Genomic DNA, 21,029 nt, shown 5'->3' on the forward strand with positions numbered 1-21,029 from the left:
ATTTGAAGAATAAGAAAATAAAGAAACAGTGAAATGAATAAATAAACTACTGTAGAAGTAGCAGGCTAATAATTATTATTATTATTCTTCTTCAATTATAGATGTATATAGTCAGAGACTATGACATCTACCTGAGAACTTTTAGTTCTCAGAGTTTTTCTAATATTTATAGAGTTAACTATTATATATTTATTAATTTCAGATATACAAAATCAGAAAATTCTAGCTCAGAATATAAAAACTCTTTATTAGTTACAGTATTTTAACACCTTCTGATACTTTGAAATCATTTGAAAATATTATGATAAAGAAAAAGAGAACAAAGTCTTAAAGATAGATATATTAAATAAATAAATAGAAAAGAACAGAAAAGAAAAAATAAAGTAAAGAGAGACTATAATAAAATAATATTATTAAAAGATAATATATAGCTGTTTTAACAGACTATATCTGATTAATTTCTTCCTCTTCATATTCAGATATTTCTGAATTCAGTTATTTTCTCATAGCTGCTTGAGTTTCTGATAGAAAGTCTATTAAGTATTTGATTTCTGTCTCAGTTGAGAATAAGAACTTTATATTTAATTGATTTAAATCATACTTCTCTTTCAATCTGGCTCTGAGACTATTGTATAATGCACAGTGTATTATAATATACTCAGAATTTTCATTTACATTGCAGAATGAGCATTCTATTGAATTAAATCTATCATTAAATCTTTGTATATAAGATTTGAAATAACTATGTTCTAGTTTCAGCTGAATTATAGATGAGAATATTTTCTTTTTATATTTAATTAAATAAGATTTTCACTTGAGTTTTATTTTAAATCTTGAATAATATATACTCTTCTTTTGTTTCTATTAGCTTTTATTTCACTTATTTAAATAAGATTCTTTTTCTTTCTCTTTATAAAAGATCAGAATACTGTTTTTTGAATAGATCTGCTTAATTCTGAACTCTTTTTTACAGCTGAATCAGTCAATTTATTATCATGAATATTTACATAAGTAGAAACTCAGTGCAGATAAATTATCAGTTTTAATATTCTTCTCTTTTGAATTTTTAAAACAGAGTTTAAAATCAGTTTAAGATTCATTGATTATTATGAATCTGACTATTTCTAAGTCTTTTTAAAGTAGCTTAACTATCAGAGAATATTCATATCTCTTTTAAACTATTTTCTCTTTTATAAGATTTTATTTCAATGAGTTTGAAAGCTTTTACTATTATAAATAGTGTAGTATCAAAGACTTTAGATTCACAGTCTAAATTTCAGAAATCTGAGATAAAATTAATATTATCTTCAGTATAAGCAACACCTGTATCTAATCTATTCAAATTCTCATTTTTTAAGTCATCTGAGTAAATCAGAATAGAGTCTTTTATATTGATTATAGAGATTCTCTTTAAATACTGTTCATATTCTCTCTTTTTAGATAGTTCACTTATTTACAAGTCTATGAGAGATTCAAGCTTTTCTCTTCAGAGAGATACCTTCTTATGATCAACTTTTTCAACATTTAATAAAGAAAATTGATTTTTAATCAGTGAATATAGTCTGTATAGTTGAGAGAATATTTTCTTTGAAGAATTATTTTCATTTCAATTAAGAGATCTATTTCAATTCAGTTCATTTTCTGAGTTAATTAATGAAAATAAAGAAGAGACTCTTTCTCTGATTATATAATTTAAGCTTATCTTTATAACTCTCAGAGTATAGTTTATACAGTTCTTTTCAAATCTAATAGTAGAAGAAAGAATTGAAGCTTTAATTTTCATTACTTTAATAGAAGATGATTTAAATACTCTCAGAATTCTTCTCAAAGCTCTGTTTTACAGACTTTGAAAGAGGTTAGTGAAATTTTCTTAATTATTTCATCAAACTTAAACTTCATAATCAGCTACTGAGGTGATATAAGCTATGTATAACTGTCTTATAGTCTGAAAGAATAGATCTCTCTCAGTATTTGATAGTCTAATTACACTATTCAGTAGTCTCTCTGTCTTGATAATTCTTTGTTAAATATAATATTTAAAATTCAACTTGGAGTTTAATCATACTTCTTATCATTTGATATTTAAACTGAGTTTTATCTCTTTATTTAAAAGAGTTAGACTTAGTTTTTTCTCATTGAATCTGGAAAAAAAGTGAATTAACTTAGTTTTATTCATATTAAATTGAATTAGATTGATATCTGCTGTAAAAAAGATTTTCTTTACTGCTTTTTCAATCACTTCTAAATTCTCTTTAATTGTCTTTGAACTGTAGACTAATCAATATCATCTACATAACTTGAAGATCTCACTATTTTCATCTCTCAATTCTTGAATAGATATGCATTGTATATTGCAAATAAAACAGATTAGATTGAAGATTTTTGCAGTACTTCTATTTTTATCTCAGTTTTATCTTGTTTCATTTCATCAAAGAATAGTTATATAATTCTTTTAGATATAAAACAGTTAACTCATTTTATTAGAGAAAGTGATAGTTTTAACATCCTCAAAGTTTGAATTATCTTAGACTTTGAAACATGATTAAATACATCTTTTATATCAATAAAAACTGCAGTTGAGACCAGGCCTTCATGCTTTACTACTTGAATATCATGAACAACTGAAAGAACAGTGTCAATTGCAGAACATTGTTTTCTATCTCTCATTTACTCATTAAATAGAAGAGAATCACTAATAGAGCTTATAAAAGATAATCTAGTAGCTATTATCTTTTCTAGAATTTTTTTCAAACAGTTCAACAGAGATATTACTCTATATAACTTAGAAATTGAAGCTTTTCTATTAGATTTTACAAGGATTACTTCACTAGCTTCTCTCCAGCATTCAGAATGATAATCATTTTTTAAAAGATTGAAAAAGAGCTCAAAATATTTATTCTTCAAGTAGAAATATGTGTTTTGAATAATCAAGTGATTAATTGAATCAGGCTCTGTAGTAGTTTTAATTGAACTTGAGAATATAGCTGACTCTAGTTCATCATGTGTAAGCTCAGGTCATTCTCAGTTATTTTCATCAATATATTTATGAAATAACATATTCTCCTCTTCTAAATGTGATGAGATTTGAAAGAGAATTCTCATAAAAGCTTGACACTTTTTCTTAAAAGAGTTTGCTGTATATGATTCATTCTGAAATTCATATTCTAAGATTGAAAGCTTTGCTACACTTCTTGTTTTAATATAGTTGAAGGCTTTAAAAACTTCTTTTTCTTATACTTCTTCAAGAAATTTATTTCAGCAGTCTCTTTAGAGTTAGAGTTAAAGTAATTATAAGAAAATGATTAAATTCAGAACTCTGTGAGTATAAAAAAGTGAAAAAGATTAATATATAATCTGTTTAAACAGTTATATTTATTTTTTAAATAATTTTCTTTTATTGTTCTTTTAGTTCTGTTTCTCTTTTATTTCTTTTATTTTTATTTATATTTTAAACAAGTTCATGTTTAAGACTTTTTTTCTTTATTGTTATATCTTTTAAATGATTTCAGAGTTTCAAAAGATGTTAAAAATACTGTAATTTATAAAAGATTTTTATATTCTGAGCTGAAATTTTCTAAATATTGTATATCTGAAATTGATAAATATATAATTAACTATATAAATACTAGAAAAACTCTGAGAACTGAAGTTCTTAGATAGATATCATAGTCTCTGACTGCATACATCTATAATTGAATAATCAACAGTGAATTGAGTGATTCAGCGGTAAAAAAGAGTTCAGAATTAAGCAGATCTATTCAAAAAATAGTGTTCTGATCTTTTATAAAGAGAAAGATAAATGAATCTTGTTTCAACAAGTGAAATGAAAGCTGATACAAATAAAAGAAGAGTATATATTATTCAAGATTTAAAATAAAACTCAAGTGAAAATCTTGTTCAATTAAATGAAAAAAGAAAATATTCTCATCTATAATTCAGCTGAAACTAGAATATGAGTATTTCAACTCTTATATACAAAGATTTGATAATAGATTTAATTCAACAGAATGCTCATTCTGCGATGCAAATAAAAATCCTGAGTATATTATAATATATTATATATTATACAATAGTCTCAGAGCTAGATTGAAAGAGAAGTATGATTTAAATTAATTAAATATGAGATTCTTATTCTCAACTGAGACAGGAATTAAATACTTAATAGACTTTCTATCAGAAACTCAAGCAGCTATAAGAAAATAACTGAATTCAGAAATATCTGAATATGAAGAGATGAAAATTAATCAGATATAGTCTGTTAAAACAGTTATATACTATCTTTTAATAATCTTGTTTTATTATAGTCTCTCTTTACTTTACTTTTTCTTTTCTATTCTTTTCTATCTACTTCTTTAATATATCTATCTTTAAGACTTTGTTCTCTTTTCCTTTGTCATGATATTTTCAAATGATTTCAAAGTATTAGAAGATATTATTATTATTATTATTATTATTATTATTATTATTATTATTATTATTCTTCAATTATAGATGTATGCAGTCAGAGACTATGACATTTACCTGAGAACTTTCAGTTCTCAGGGTTTTTCCTATATCTATAAAGTCAACTATTATACATTTATCAATTTCAGATATGTAAAATCAGAAAATTCTAACACAGAATATAAAAACTGTTTATAAATTACAGTATTTTAACATCTTCTGATACTTTGAAATCATTTGACAATATCATGAGAAAAGAAAAGAGAACATAGTCTTAAAGATAGATATATTAAACAAATAGATAGAAAAGAATATAAAGGAAAAAGTAAAGTAAAGAGAGACTATAATAAAATAAATTATTAAAAGATAGTATATAGCTGTTTTAACAGACTATATCTGATCAATTTTCTTCTCTTCATATTCAGATATTTCTGAATTTAGTCATTTTCTTATAGCTGCTTGAGTTTCTGATAGAAAGTCTATTAAGTATTTAATTTCTGTCTCAGTTGAGAATAAGAACTTTATATTTAATTAATTTAGATTATACTTCTCTTTCAATCTGACTCTGAGACTATTGTATAATATATAGTATATTATAATATGCTCAGAATTTTCATTTATATTGCAGAATGAGCATTCTATTGAATTAAATCTATCATTAAATCTTTGTATATAAGATTTGAAATAGTCATGTTCTAGTTTCAGCTGAATTATAGATGAGAATATTTTCTTTTTATATTTAATTGAATAAGATTTTCACTTGAGTTTTGTTTCAAATCTTAAATAATGTATACTCTTCTTTTGTTTCTGTCAGCTTTCATTTCACTTATCTAAATAAGATTCTTTTATCTTTCTCTTTATATGAGACTAGAACACTATTTTTTGAATAGATCTGTTTAATTCTGAACTCTTTTTTGCAGCTGAATCAGTCAATTCATTGTCATGAATATTCATATAAGCAGGAACTCAGTGCAGATGGCCCGGTGACGTAGTGATTAACTACGCTATCATGGAGCCTCAATTAGCGGCCTTCCCCCCAGGGAATGAATGCTAAGAGGGGGCAGGTTCGAACCCTGCAAGGGCCATCTTAATCACAGCTTTCACTGTTAAGTCATAAAACAGTACTGAGGGCCCTCGGATGCACTATAGCAAATCATCATCAAGCTTAAGATATTCATCCCAGGGGTTTCCAGGCGCTAATTCTCACTGATCTTAGGGTTAACAGCCCTCTGAGTGCTTCAAGTTAGATCAGTACTAGAGTGATTGAGATCTAGAGTGCCCGCAGAATAGTGAATCATTGTCAAGCTTAACTGGCCAGGTCTCATCCCCCTCACTCTAGGCACCCACTTCTGGGGAATGAGATTTAAAAACTATCTGATTAGGACACCCTGGGCCTAGCAAGAACCTAGGTGAGACAAGGCTTAGGCGCCCTTAATAGGTGGTTAGTGCAAGCAAGACCATGATGGTCAATTGATAGGCTGAAATGCCAAGATTGACAGCTGGAAGGTTAGAGACTTAACTAGAATTGAGTAGCTCTGATGTTATTCTTAGTGAGAATCTCACTTATGAGTAAGCTAGTTACAGAAGCTAGCTGAGTGGTGGCTCTTTAGAGGGAATGATAACTTCTGAAGCAGGCCTGAGAGGACAGAGGCGGCAGTCAGTTATATAGAATGTTAAAATATGTATATAGCTTAAGGTGTAAACTGCAGAGATCTTGTTCTGTAGCTCTCTTTACTTTATCTTTTTCTTTATCTTTTTCTTTCATTTTCTTTCTATCTATCTATTTAATGTGTCTATCTTTGAGACTGTGTTCTTTTTCTCTTTTCTTTTGTCATAATATTGTCAAATGATTTCAAAGTATCAAAAGATGTTAAAACACTGTAATTTGTAAACAGTTTTTGTATTCTGAGCTGGAATTTTCTGATTTTGTATATCTGAAATTGATGAATGTATAATAGTTAACTTTACAGACATAGAAAAAACCCTGAGAACTAAAGTTCTCAGGTAGATGTTATAGTCTCTGACTGCATACATCTATAATTAAAGAATAATAATAATAATAATAACTCAGTGCAGATGAATTATCAGTTTTAATATTCTTCTCTTTTGAATTTTCAAAACAGAGTTTAAAATCAGTTCAACATTCATTTGATCCTTATAAATCTAACTATTTCTAAGTCTTTTTAAAGCAGCTTGACTATTAGAGAATATTCATATCTCTTTCAAACTATTTTCTCTTTTATAAGATTTTATTTCAATGAGTTTGAAAGCTTTTACTATTACAAATAGTTTAGTATCAAAGACTTCAGATTCACAGTCTAAATTTCAGAAATCTGAGATAAAATTGATATTATCTTTAGTATAAGTAATGCCTGTGTCTAATCTATTCAAATTCTCATTTTTTGAGCCATCTGAATAAATCAGAATAGAGTCTTTTATATTAATTTGTAAGAAATCCCACTTCTCGCGGATTCTTTACCTCTATTTCTATCTCTCATGTAATCAATAGAGCTAGCGGCCCTTGGCTACACACAACTATATAGACTGGAGTTCATGAATACTATTCATAACTCAGCTTGAATACTATTATATATTTGATCTTCACATTTTATCTTTCTACTGCAAATACTTCTAGTAGTTAACAGTACATATCACATCAAGCTGCAAATACCTGAATAATTGCCTGCAAGCACTTATTCTTACATTTCAAGCTCAGTCAGTCAGCAACTACCTGTTATGACTGAAAGAACTAGAAACTCACATGCTTCAATCTCTGCAAACTCTACTGCAGGTACTCAGAAGCAGTCATCTGAATCATGAATAGTCTCTATGAAAGAAGTCTCAGAGAACTTATCAATCACTCATGAAATATCATTCTCTGCATCTGTGACAGAGAAATTCTCTGAACTCATGAATAAATTAATCTCAGTGAAGAACATTCTTGAGCATCTTCTGCAGAATCAAGCTATTTTTCTACAAGAAATACTTACTGTCTGTAAACACTCTTGAACTGAGTCTCTAGACATGATCTTCAGAGATATCTATGAACTGAAAAGAAACTTTCTTAAGCTATAATCACTTAAGGCTACTTATTAAATCACAATCTATAAAAGCTTTTGTAAGTTTGCATTTGAAATTGACTTACAAGCCTGACTATGTGATATGAAAGATGAAGAAGCTATCATCTATACAATAACAGGCCTCTATTACACTGAAGTCAAGAACTGACTGAATTATCTAGAGAATGATCATAAGAAATTCTACTGATTCATTCTCAAGATCTATCTAGAGAATAAGTTGAGAGACTCTGCAAGTCAGACAGAGAACACCTGAACTGTGATCATTAATATTAGAAAAAGAGATGAGAAATCTGATGAAGACTACTTACAGTGCTTTATAAAATTATAATGTGAATTGAGATCTGTGGAAACAGGGCTCTGAAACAAGACCTGAATGATGATATTTATAAAGAGACTGAATAAAGATATGCAGAACAAGCTTATTGAGTAAGGCTTTAAGTTCTTGACTCTGAAGAAACTGATAACTCTTATTCATCACTTATGAATCACTGTGAGAGTCACAGATCTGTGAAGAGTGAATCACTGATCAGTCTCACAAGAGCTAGAACAACAGAGAACAGATTTGCTAGAAAAAGATGATAAGATACAGAGAGATTCACATCTGACTACTGAGTAGAAAGAGAGAGCTTCACAAGCTTCTATAAATAGAGTGTATAATAGAGAGATTAAGAAAAAGAAACTCTGCTTTATCTATTCTAAATCAGAATATCTCTGCATAAACTGTTCAGATAAATCAAAATAGAAATTTGAGAAGTTGTAGACAGAGTCAGCAATAGCCTTCTTAAGAGTCTTAAAGCTGACACCTGAATCTGTTACTCTCTTAATGAAAATACTTGCTTATGAGAAGAGACTGCACTGCAGTACTACTACTCTGTAAGTATGAAAAGTATTGATGAACTCAGAATCTCAGGTCACTGTAGTGTTTCTAAAGCTCACAGAGTAAATGAGCTGAAAGATGAAAACTGAAAATCTGCTCTTATAATAAGCAGAGTGCAAGAACTCAGATCTGAGAGCTAAGAGACTCACAAGAGTTATCTTTGAATTGCAAGATCTCTCTGAAACCTGAAGAAGATTTACAGAAACTGTGCTTATCACAGACATCACAGATGACATGTACTTAAGACTTATATAACTTCAAAGACACAATCTACATATAGCTGTTTATAAGTCAGGTTTATACTTTCAATCAGTGTTGACAGACTTACTTACAGAGATAGAATCAGTTGATGCTGCAGAGTTAGTTAGAGAAGACAAGCTCATCTATATAATGACTTTGTAAGTGTCTGAGAATCTCACAGTCATGAAAACTGAGCTTTAAATATCAGAGAAATATTAAGATCTCACAGAGATATTCAGCTTAGTAAAGACAGCTGAGCTTTCTTCTCACTGTGAGAAGAATCTGATAATAGATTTAATAGAAGAGTAGAAACTCTTCTGAAGATCAATCTATAAGCTCTCTTATTATAAGACAGAGATCTTGCAGACCTATGTGAAGAAGAATCTGAAGAATAGCTTTATCTGATCTTCACAGATCTTCACAGAAGCCTCTGTGATATTCATGAAGAAGAAGAATAAAGATCTCAGATTGTGTGTAGACTATTACAATCTGAACTTCAAGATAATAAAGAGCTGCTATCTTCTATCTCTGATTAAGAATGTAATCAATCATCTCATAGAAGCTGTTATATTCACACAACTGAATATAATTAATGCATATATATGACTGTGAATACAGTCTGAGAATGAATAAAAGACTGTCTTTAGAACTGTACTGAGATTGTTCAAATATCTAGTAATGTCTTTTGATCTGATTAATATCTCTGCAGTATTTCAGTCTTTTATTAATAAAATACTTTGTATATATCTGAATGTCTTTATAATAATATATCTGAATAATGTGATAATATACTCTGTGAAGAAGGAAGAACACACTGAGTATATGTAAAGTGTGTTGAAGGTCTTAGATGAGACAGAACTGTATATTAAGCTTATAAAGTACAACTTCAGTGTCTGTTAAATTAATTTTCTAGAATATGTAATCACTGCAGATGATATTCAGATGAAATCTTCACAGATTGAGACTATTCTATTATAATCAGAGTTAACTAGTATTCATGAGATTCAGATCTTTCTAAGCTTTGTGAATTTCTATAAACAGTTTATCTTTGTATTCATGAGAATCTTCTTAACTCTTACAGACATGCTGAAGAGTGAAAACAAGAAAAAGTTATCTTATAAACAGAGAATGAAAAGATTGTTGAGAAGAGAGAACTGTGAGAACTTTCTTATCTCAGAAGCTTACAGAGTCTTTATAAGATTGAAACAGACATTTACAGACACAGTGATACTGTTTCACTTTGATCTCTTACTCTTAATTAGATTGAAGACAGATGTCTTCTTCTTTACAATTTCAGAAATAGTCTTACAACTACAGTCAAATGAGAACTGAGTTTCAGTGATCTTTTTCTTATAAAAGATGTAAGTCATGAAGATCAACTATGACATTTATAATCAGAAGCTTCTTATGATAGTGAAATTCTTCTGTTACTAATATTACTACTTTAAAAGCCTTGTAACAGTGATTACTGTTAAAACTGATCATAACAGTTTATAATAGTTTACTTTAATCAAGAAACTCTCACAGCAGCAGGTTCACTGAACTCAGAGACTGAGTAAGTTCTGATTCAAGATAGAATATATTAAGAGAACTAAGAACTCAGCAGATGAACTCTCTCACAGGTCAGACTATGTTAAGAAGATCAGAGTGACAGACACAGAGAGACTAGAGAAGATAGAAAAGCTTTGTAAGATGCTTAGACTGAGTATTGTGAAGAGATTGACTGAAGAGTCTCTCAATCCTCTGTAAGAAAAGAGAGAAGAGAGAGAAGAGAAGCCTGTATAACTACTCTCTATAACACTGAGAGTTAACACTCTGAGAATCTCTGTGAGAATTCTTGAAGAGAGTATCTATAATCTGAAGAATTTGTAGACTTTGAGAAGCACTGCAGAAGATCTGATGTAAGAAAAAACAGAGTATAAGTCTTTATAAGATCTTCTATTCAGATTGTCTGAACTGTAACTGAAGAATGAATATACTCAGTATATTCAGAAACTGCTCACAGCAGGAATCAATTCTGCAGAAACAAAGAATTGAAGAGACTTAAATAGCCTCTTACAAAGAGAGAGCTGAATTTATATACCTATGAATGAGTTTCTATACATAGAACTCATTAAAAGATATCATGACTCTTCTCTAGCAGGTCATTTTACAGATACTAGAACTCATAAGTTACTTATAAGAAAATACTTCTGACTGAAGATGTGAGAACTTGTGAAGAAGATAGTGAATTCTTATACTGTTTGTCAGAGTTCGCAGGTAGTGCAGTTCAGATTATATGAAGAACTTACTTCTCTACTTATCTCATGAAAACCTTGAGAACAGCTAGAAATAAATGCCCTTATAAGTCTCTCTGAAAGCAAGAATATATATAATGCCTGTTTTGACAGTGTGCTGATAATAGTGAATCACTTTATCAAGATAACACACTTTATATTCACTTACAAGGACTTGAAGTCAAAGAATTTAACTTATATCTTTGTCTGTGATATGATTCAGTTGCATGAATTGCCTGTGAACATTGTCTCAGATAGAGAATCAATCTTTATAGAAGATTTCTGATCTGATCTGATGACTATACTGAAGATTTTGTAAGATCTAAGCACAGCTTTTCATCAACAGACAGATGATCAGACAGAACACCTGATAAGTATATGAAACAGTACCTGCAGTGCTTTGTTAATTACAATCAGAATGACTAAGTATATTGATTATCACTCACAGAGTTTGTGTATAACAACTCAAAGCATGTCAGTACAGATAAAACCCTCTTTAAGATGCTCACTGAGACTCATTCACATGTGATTCAAAGGTTGCTTGAGCCAGCGTACGATTACAGGCGTACGCCGGCGTCTTATATATTGTACACTAAATTAATTAGTGGCCGCTATGGCCTCTTTACACTTGTAAGCAAGTTTGAAAGTGGCTGCATTATTATCTGATGATTGTACATTTTTCTGAATCACTGTACATTCTTCTGAATCATATTCTCTCTCACCAGATTCAGTTACACTCATGTGATCATGATATTCACTCTAGCTTCATGCAGATTAGCATGTCACTAGTGTTTGTAATCTTATAATCTATCTCTGATTTGACTAGTGTTCTGCATACATTCTTATAAAGAAACTTTCACTATAGTACATCACTTATTCACTAACTTTTCTCATTCTTCAATCATCTTCTTCATCATTGTCATCATTGAATATTACTATCTCATTCAAGATTTCTATCTCTTCTTCTGTTCAACTCTTTTCATCTGTTCATCTATTACATTGTACACATTTCTGGCAATGACTTTCTGTTCTCACAATAAGTATCATTATAGTGCTCATATCAGGCAGTTTGTTAACAGTAAGTGTAATATATTGTGAAATATGATCAGGACTTGTTTATCTTCTAATGATTGTCAGAATGTACTATCATGAATAACATATCTTCTCTATCTTCTTATACACTCTTAACTGTTTCCTTCTCAGTGAGTTTCTGATCATGTTTTCTGGCATGATTTTGCATGAACACAGATGCTGATATGTTGTTTTTATTTATATAGAATTCTCATATGTTGACAGATCTGTGTCTGTCAATGATAGTGAACTCAATGTTGAATTATTGATTGAGAACTTGAAGAATGCAATAATGAAGAAATTGTCTGTATTATATGTGACTGAGTCTTCTGTGTCTCTCTCTGCTTTCTCTGTTTCTTTCTCTGCTGCTCTTTCTCAATCTTCTACATCTGTCTCTGTGTCTGATTCTCCTGCTTCTGCTACCTCTGTTCCCATGACTCTCACTCTCACTACTTCTGGTTTTGCTATCTCTGCTTTCATTACCAGCTCTCCCTGTTTCAAGAAGATATTGTGTAGACTTAATGAACTATGTTTCTCAGTGTGTACACTCTCACTCTTCTTATCAACTCTCAGAATAATTTATTGTATGAAGACTGTGTATAACATGATAATCTGAAGCTCAGTTACAGACACTGATTATTATATTCATTTTAAATATTTATGATGAGATAATTGTTTATTTATCTCAGAGAATCATTTCCTCTCTCAACAGTATTGAGATTGTAAGTCTTTCTCTTTTCATCTTTTCTTTCTAACACTGATTTTTCTGTTCTTAGGGAAAATTGTTATGAGTTTTGCTGTGCACAAAGTCATGATGTTCACAGACATCAAGGAGCTTTTCACAACTATAAAGTTCAATATCATGAGAATATTCACTCTGATGAATTTCTTTGAAATGATAGATTCATATCAGTCTATTCTCTGATATCTGTTATCTGACTTCATGATGCAGGTGAAAGATATTCATGTTTTCAGAAACAGAAATGCAGATATTGTACTCTTTTACATCTGTGAGTGTGAGACTTGTATGTCTTGTCTGAGATATTGTTGTGAAAATAAGCTGTTCACACACTATGTTCTGCTTTCTGTATTTTTCTGTGTTTCTCTCTCTCTTTCTGAGAAGCCTCATGTATGTTGTAATTGTGTGTATAATTCTAAGATCAGTGAGTGTTCATTCAGTAATTGTTATTCCTGCTTTTGCAGTTTTATACACTAATAATGATTCTTAATTGCTTCAGTGTCAGAGATTATTCTAATTGAAGATAACAATGCTGCTGAGACTATCTTCTCTCACTTCTAAGCTTCTTCTGTCACTTTCTCTTCCTTCTCTGCAGAGAAGGTTGTGTGCACATCAGATTATAAGTGTTCAGTCTCAAGTGACTCTTACTGTTGTTTATTCAGTTCTGTATCTTCTTCTTCTTCTGTTTCTTTCATCTTCATTCTCTCTGTTCTGGCTTCTGGTCCTGTGAGTTTTGTGCTCTTCTTCAATTTCTCTACATGTATGCATGCACATTTCTATATTAACATTCCAGTCAATCTTGTAATAAATGACATTAATGTTATATACAGAGTGATAGAGAAATCAGAGATATGTATGATATTATTACAAGAGCAGCTTGCAGTCCTTGAATCTCTTGTAAATCTCAAGTTTTGAGATTTTCTTTGTTTTTAGCATTTTTCAGATGACATGATGTTGGAAATAGATTAAATGTGTGATGTATAAAAATGAATGAGATATGTATGATAATATTTGTCTTTTACAGCTGATTCTTACAGTTAATAATCAATTCATTATCTCTTTTCTTTTCTTACACTTTTTCTTTATCTGCTAGTCACTACTCTTATACAATCTCTATATAGTACAGTGTTCAGTGACTAGGTTCAGCAGCTTTCACTTTTTATAATTCTGTCTCATGCATTATACTGTCTCTCTTCACTCACTCAGATTACTACAGTGAATGACTTATTAAAACTAATCTCATCTGACCTCTGAGCATTCTCAGGGGTTGAGATGGCTTGATCTCACATATTCATGAATGTTTCAGATAGTTCATCCTCTGTGATCTCTGTGATTGAACTGATGTAAACAGTTAAATTCAACTCTGAATTCCTTTTTCTTCTGTGACCTGACTCATGTATAAGTCTGCTACTTTGAGATCACTCTTTATCATATTACACTCACTGTCTGCAGTGTATTATTATATGACTGGCTACAGTCTCATCACTTATTAAAGTGTGATATTCATCTGATTTCTTCATTACTTCTCATTCTTTCCTTATAATCATGAAAAGATTGAAATAAGTGAGATTATCTGATTTATAAGTATCTATGATTTCTCTTACTTCATGAGACTTTTCAATTATAAGTCTCTTCTTTTTCAACACTGATAATAGTGCTGTGAATAATTATAATCTACTTAAGTCTTGTATCTTTGCTTTTATAAGTTATGAATTATTAATTAAGTTGTGTAAGACTCATTTCTCTGATTCTTTCAATGTATACATTTTCAGAGAATGTGATTTAAGTATTTTATATGACTCAAATCATCTAGATTGAAACTTCTTAGAATTCTCATTATATACAAGAACTCACATTCTCATCTTGAGACTCAATTTCTTAACTAGTGAGTCTCATATTCTTTTCAATTGAATTGCTCAGTTTAGAAGTAACTTATTAGCTTTTATACATGCATAACTGATCTCTTTCAATCTTGATTCTGCATTCACAACTGTTACATCTGTGACTGTTGCATCTGCAGCTGCTGTTTTCTCTCTTATCTTTTCTGAAGCATTCTCTGGGATGCATAGATGCAATTCATACAACAGATAGAATGATAAATACTTAAAGACTGCATACTGCTGAATTTGCATGACTAATAGCATCTGACTGAGATATTCATTTCATAATCTCATAGGCTTGCTTACTAGATATTTTGTCAGCATGTTGCTCAAGATTTCATTCAAGTGTTTTATCTTTCTGTTTATTCACAGATGATATAATGTTGTTCTATGATGTCTTGTCTGTAACTGGCTCATAAAATGCCTCATCACTTCTTCTACAAGATTTACACTGTTATCAGTTAGAATCTTGCATGGTATTTCATAGTTGATATAGATCTCATTATATAGAAACTTTGTCATCATCTTCTCTATCATCTCTGAAACTGCTTTCATAACTGGCCAGTCAGTAGCATAATCAATAGCAGTGATTATTCATTAATTTTCATTTGATGTTCACAGTAATATGTCTATGAGATTCATCTCTCATCATTTGAACAGTTGTATTGTACACTTCATCTGATGTTGTACTTTCTCATATTCTAATCCTTTCTTAGATTCTTTCATGACCTGGCAATTCAGGCACTTGTGAGTGTACATCTGAATGTCCTCAGCTATGCTTGGTCAGTATACTCTTGATTTGAGTACATTCATGAGTTCAGGGCTTTCTAAGTGACTGAATTCCTTGTACATGTGAGTCACTAAGTCATATCTAAATGAAGATTCAAGATAGGAAGCTTCTGCAAATTCTAGATCATGATAAAGCACAACATCATTTTTCAATTTCCTCAGCTTGAAGTTCAGAAGCATCTCTTCTACTACTTTCATAAGATACTTATCATTCAACATCTTGTCATTCTTCAAGTGAGAGATCATGATATTCACTCATTCTGATTTCTTGCATCTTCTCAGTGTGTTTAACATGAATGTTTCTTATGTCTGGTTCACAGAACTCTCATTCATGAAATTGAGTCTGTGACTAATTGTATCAGGTATCACAGTGTTCAATCTCTTTCAGTATTTAATATAAAGATTGTATACTTAAAACTCTGAGATTTAACATGCTAAGTGTTTGAAAGATTTTGTTATTAATTATAGATAGATGAGGCTTTTATGATCTGTGATCATCATTATTGTATATCTGTTATCAATATATCTATTCTACAACACCAGTATATGCTTGATTACTAGCAATTTCTTTTCATACACTGAGTAATTGAGCTCAGTATCTGATAGTTTTCTATCATTATACATCATCAGATGCAGCTTGCTGTTCTTACTCATCTGTAGAAGAGCATCTCTGATAGCTCATTCAGATGCATTCATTTCAATATAGAAAGATTTATCACAATCTGATTAAATAAGCACTGAGAATGTTGTTATATATTTTCTCAGTGTGAGAAAAGCCTCTTCACACATAGTATTTCAGATAATTGAATAAAACTTCTTCTTTTGCAGATTTGCATCTGTTTCTCTTAAGAGATCTGAGAGTGATGCAGATATTTATGTGAAATTCTTGATGAATCTGTGATAATATGAGATCAATTCAAGAAACTGCTGTACATGATATACATTTCTCAGTCACAGTTAATTCACTATAACATTCAATTTCTTCAGAATGAGGCATATACAGTTACTACTCACTACATGTTCTATAAACTTCAACTCTTTCATTTCAAACACACACTTGATTGATTTGATATAGAGCTTATACTCTGTCAGAGTTGTAAGCACTTCATTGAGATGCTTCAGATGTTCATTGTATAAGTTTGAAAAGACTAGAATGTCATTGAGATATATAAGACATGAGATTTCATTCTGTTTATGAAGAATTATATTTATCATCATTTAAAAGATGACAGATGCATTTATCAGACTGAATAACATTATCAGAAATTTGAACTTTCTTTATTATATATTAAACATGGTTCACAGGACTGACAGTTTATCTATACAGATTTATCAGTATTCTGAGAGAAGATTGATCTTTGATAGATATCAGATGTTTTCAACTGTATTTAACTGTTATTGAATCTATGACAGTGAATATTCATTCTTGATCATAAGCTTGTTGAGTGCTTGATAATCAATACATATTCATCACTTCTTATCTGTCTTTTTCACAAATAGAACTGAAAAGCCTCATGTGCTTGATAAGAGTTGTATAAGATTATATTCTAGAAGGTCTGTGATCTGACACTTCTGTTCTTTAAGATGTGTTTGTGACAGAGAATATGTATTCTGATTGACTGGTTTTGCATCTCTCATGTCAATCTCATGTACAAATTCTTGTTTCAGCAGCAATTCTGATAAAAGATCTGTTCAGAAGATCTTTTCATGCTTCTTTAAAAGCTTCTTCATACACTTGTTCTTCTGCATATTCTTTATCTTGGTTTTCTCTGCTTTCAGGTCCTGTATGATATACAGAATACTTTCAGATGAGGTCTTATAAATTATTCTCTTTACTTATTAATGTGTAAGCAGATTTAATTCTTCTATATCAGAGATGTAAAATGTTCTTCTCATATCAGTTGATAGAATTGTATGAATCATTTTTTTTCTATCAGTCAACTGTATATAACATGTACATCATTGAATCTGTGAATTGAACCTTTGAAATCAATTGAGCTTAAGAATAAGGTCATATTTCACATTCTGCAGCTCTTACACTCAAATATAGCAAGATTATTCTCTGAAGTGCAAGGGAACTCTTACTCTTGCAGGTGATATCAAATATCAGTTATTAAGTAATCTTATATATCAGAAATTCTTCACTCAGTGAACCTCTTTCAGTCTTTGAATTATATAATCATTAATATATTGTGTAGAAGCTTCTGTATCTGCTAACACTTTTACAGCCATCTCTCAATTCTTACTCAAGTGCTTCTTATACATTAACATTTCAGGTCTTAAGACATTGAGATGAGTATTCACTTCATTCTCATCTGTACTTCAGTCAGAAGCCTGCTTTCTGTTAGTATTCACAGAATTCAGAGAGTCATCTAACACAGGCATCTCTTTCACTTTAAAGACTTTTCATAGAATATCAGTGAGTGTCTCTGAGCTCACTAATTCTGCTAGTTTTTTAACTCTCTTGCTTCTCTTGACTATATATGCTGAGTGCAATCTTTTATATCATGATTTTGATGTCTGCAGTTGAAGCAAGCTCAATGCTCATAATATCAAGATTTTCACTCAGAGAATCTCTTTTTCAGAGAATTCAGTACTTTAGTAATGACATTCAGATCTAGATTCATTGTGTTCAGATGTATGACTTGTATCATAGAAGTCTGATTACTCATTCTCTGCTGAGACATACTCAATTGCAGTATTTTCTATTATAATTGACTCACTTATTCTTATACAATGAGAATATTGTATGCTTTCTTCACTGTGTCTGACTATAAGATTAAGCATTTTCATTCCACTCTTAACTCAGATATAAGATCATGAATGAAGATCTGTAAATAGAAAGATGTTGAAAACTCTTCATTCAATGTAAGATAGTGTAAGCTGAAGTGTGTGAAGTATAATATAAGATTACTTACTTATCTATACTCAGTGAAGTGTTTATAATACTTGTCTTATATGTTCACTTTCTCAAAGTTATGCAAGATTCATTTAAAAAACTTATTTCATATTTATGAAAATGAATATCACTCTGAGTCTGTGAGATTCATCTTTTCATCAGTTATTCATAATAACTTCACTTTTCTATATATTATTATTATTATTATTATTCTTCAATTATAGATGTATGCAGTCAGAGACTATGACATCTACCTGAGAACTTTAGTTCTCAGGGTTTTTCCTATGTCTGTAAAGTTAACTATTATACATTCATCAATTTCAGATATGCAAAATCAAAAAATTCCAGCTCAGAATACAAAAACTGTTTACAAATTGCAGTGTTTTAACATCTTTTGATACTTTGAAACCATTTGACAATATCATAACAAAAGAAAAGAGAAAAAGAACACAGTCTCAAAGATAGACACATTAAATAGATAGATAGAAAGAAATTGAAAGAAAAAGATAAAGAAAAAGATAAAGTAAAGAGAGACTATAACAAAACAAATTATTAAAAGAGAGTGTATAGCTGTTTTAACAGACTATATCTGATTGATTTCCTCCTCTTCATATTCAGATAATTCTGAATTTAGCCATTTTCTTATAGCTGCTTGAGTTTCTGATAGAAAGTCTATTAAGTATTTAATTCCTGTCTCAGTTGAGAATAAGAATCTCATATTTAATTGATTTAGATCATACTTCTCTTTCAATCTGGCTCTGAGACTATTGTATAATGCACAGTGCATTACAATATGCTCAGAATTCTTATTTGTATTGCAGAATGAGCATTCTATTGAGTCAAATCTATCATCAAATCTTTGTATATAAGATTTGAAATAGCTATGTCCTAGTTTCAGCTGTATTATAGATGAGAATATTTTCTTTTTACATTTAATTGAACAAGATTTCCACTTGAGTTTTATTTCAAATCTTGAATAATGTATACTCTTCTTTTGTTTCTGCCAGCTTTCATTTCACTTGTCTAAACAAGATTCTTTTATTTTTCTCTTCATAAAAGACCAGGACACAATTTTTTGAATAGATCTGCTTAATTCTGCACTCTTTTTTGCAGCTGAATCAGCCAATTCATTGCCATGAATATTCATATGAGCAGAAACCCAGTGCAGATGAATTATCAGCTTTGATGTTCTTCTCTTTTGAATTTTCAAAACAGAGTTTAAGATCAGTTCAAGATTCATTTGATTATTATGAATCTGACTATTTCTAAGTCTTTTTAAAGCAGCTTGACTATCAGAGAATATTCATATCTCTTTCAAACAATTTCCTCTTTTATGAGATTTTATTTCAATGAGTTTGAAAGCTTTCACTATTGCAAATAGTTCAGCATCAAAGACTTCACATTCAGAGCCTAGATTTCAGAAATCTGAGATAAAATTAATATTATCTTCAGTATAAGCAATGCCTGCATCTAATCTATTTAAGTTCTCATTTTTTAAGTCATCTGAATAAATCAGAATAGAGTCTTTTATATTGATTGTAGAAATTCTCTTCAAATGCTGTTCATATTCTTTCTCTTTTGATAGTTCACTTATTTGTAAGTCTATAAGAGATTCAAGCTTTTCTCTCCAGAGAGATAACTTCTCATGATCAACTTTTTCAATATTTGAAGAAGAAAATTGATTTTTAATCAGAGAGCATAGTCTGTACAGTTGAGAAGGCATTTTCTTTGAAGAATTATTTTCATTTTAATCAAGAAATCTATTTCAATCCAGTTCATTTCCAGAGTTAATTGATGGAAATGAAGAAGAGACTCTTTCTCTGATTATATGATTTGAGCTCATCTTTACAACTCTCAGAGCATAGTTCATACAGGCCTTTTCAAATCTAATAGCAGAAGGAGGAATTGAAGCTTCAATTTCCATTGCTTTAATAGAAGATGATTTGAATGCTTTCAGAATTCTTCTCAAGGCTCTGTTTTACAGACTTTGAAAGAGTTCAGTGAAATTCCCTTGATTATTCCATCAAACTTGAACTTCATAATCAGCTACTGATGTAATACAGGCTATATATAACTGTCTCATAGCCTGGAAGGATAGACTCCTCTCTGTATTTGATAGTCTGATTATGTTGTTCAATAGTCTTTCTGCCTTGACAGTTCTTTGTTGAATGTGATATTTAAAATTCAACTTGAAGTTTAATCATACTTCTAATCATTTGACATTTACACTGAGTTTAATCTCTCTATTTAAAAGAGTTAGAGATAGTTCTTTCTCATTGAATCTAGAAAAGAAATGAATTAACTCAGTTTTATTCATATCAAATTGAATTTGATTGATATCTGCTCTAACAAAGATTTCCTTTGCCGCTTCTTCAATTACTTTCAAATTCTCTTTGATAGTTTTTGAGCTGTAGACTAGACCAATATCATTCATATAACTCAGAGATCACACTATTCTCATATTTCTATTTTTGAATAGATATACAGTGTATATTGCAAATAAAATGAGTGAGATTGAAGATTCCTGTGATACTTCTATTTTTATCTCAGTCTTGTCTTGTTTCATTCCATGAAAGAAGAGTTGTATAATTCTTTTAGACATAAAACAGTTAATTCATTTTATTAGAGAAAGTGACAGTTTTAATATCTTCAATGTCTGAATTAACTTTGACTTTGAAACATGATCAAATGCTTCTTTTATATCAATAAAAACTGCAGTTGAGACCAGACTCTCA

This window comes from Blastomyces gilchristii (assembly GCF_000003855.2).
Source record: "Blastomyces gilchristii SLH14081 genomic scaffold supercont1.12, whole genome shotgun sequence".
Classification (NCBI taxonomy): domain Eukaryota; kingdom Fungi; phylum Ascomycota; class Eurotiomycetes; order Onygenales; family Ajellomycetaceae; genus Blastomyces; species Blastomyces gilchristii.